This window comes from Pteropus alecto, unplaced genomic scaffold (genome assembly GCF_000325575.1).
Source record: "Pteropus alecto unplaced genomic scaffold, ASM32557v1 scaffold77, whole genome shotgun sequence".
Taxonomy (NCBI): domain Eukaryota; kingdom Metazoa; phylum Chordata; class Mammalia; order Chiroptera; family Pteropodidae; genus Pteropus; species Pteropus alecto.
In genome coordinates, this window is record NW_006440820.1 from 1,014,252 (window position 1) to 1,015,736 (window position 1,485).

Consider the following 1,485-nt stretch of genomic DNA (forward strand, 5'->3'; position numbering starts at 1 on the left):
TAAATTGTAGTAAATACACATAACATAAAATTTACTTTCTTAACCATATTTAAGTATGTAGTTCAGTGGTATTAATTACATTCACATTAACATGTAATCGATCTCCAGAACTCATTTTATCTTTCTTTTTTTCATAAAACCATTGATAGTATTTTAATAAATGAATAAAATAACTATATAGGTATTATACTAAATTTTAATTTTAGTGAAGTAAATAATAAGTGTAAAATGACGTAAATTAAAATGTACAATGGTTCACTTTAAAGATTGGTGAACCCCAAAATTGATTATTTTATTTTAATATCTATTTTTATTGCCTTTTAATTCTTTTTTTTTAATGCCTACAGCACCTGGTATTCCTAGGTGGTCTCCCATTCAAGTACTAACCAGGCCCAACCCTGCTTAGCTTCTGAGATCAGACGATATTGGGCACGTTCAGTGTGTCATGGCCGCAGACGCCTTGCTTTTTATCTTTCAAAATTGAAGTTCTGTACCAAGTAAACATTAACTCACCATTCCTCTTCCCCTCAGCCCTTGACAATCACCAATCTACTTTCTATTTCTATTAATTTGACTACTCTAGGGACGTCATATAAGCGGAATCATATAGTATCTGTCTTTTTGTGTCTGGCTTATTTCACTTAATGTCTTCAATGTTCATTCATGTTGTAGCATGTGTCAGAATTTCCTTCCTTTATAAAGCTGAATAATATTCCATTGTATGTATATACCAACTGTTGTGGACATTTCTGATACAATCTACCATGTTAGAGTAGAGAACAGTAGAGAACAGTGGGGTGAGTATTGTGATCAGAATACTACAGGATGCTGTAAGATCACAGAGGAGAGGGAAAGCCTTCCTGGGAGAGGTGATCAGTTTGGGATATGGCAGATGTTGTGAACCCTGCCTTCCAAGGCAGAGCTAACAGGAAACATAAGGTCCCTGGAGGCAAGAGCAAGCTGCCGTAAAGGGTAGAGTAGGGCTGCCTGGTTCAGGTTGTGCACTCTGAAATCAAGGGACTGTCACTCCTAAATGACAATGGTGCCTTCTAGAATGGTGTTGTGCACAACCTACTCATCCACATTCAACAGTCCTGAGGGAAAAAAATAACAAGTAAGAAAGAAAGAAGGGAGAAATGCTCAGCGACTGGGTTGTAAAAGCTCAGGTCAAGAAAAGTTTTCTAGAAAATCTTGAGGGCTAGGAATTTATCCCGGAGACAATGAGGAAGAAGGGGATCCAAATTCAGAAATTACTATTATTAATGGACATACAGGTGCCTCAGGAGGCCTGGTCCTGAGGGGAGATAAAAACAGGTCCATTTTCCTCCTGAGCCCAGCATTCAGAACCTTCACCAGCCAGCTCTCTAAGCCTGCATGGCATTTACATTCTAGTCATGGGAAAAAGACAATATGCAAGCAAAGGAATGACTAGGGTAGTTACAGATGAAGGTAAGTGCTGTGGGAAAAATAAAACCAAGTGGTCTA

General features: G+C 37.9%; 1 pseudogene; it reads right to left on the reverse strand.

Moving 5' to 3' along the window:
* Window positions 1-338: 338 nt before the first annotated feature.
* Window positions 339-457, reverse strand: LOC112484750 (annotated as a pseudogene).
* Window positions 458-1,485: the final 1,028 nt, after the last annotated feature.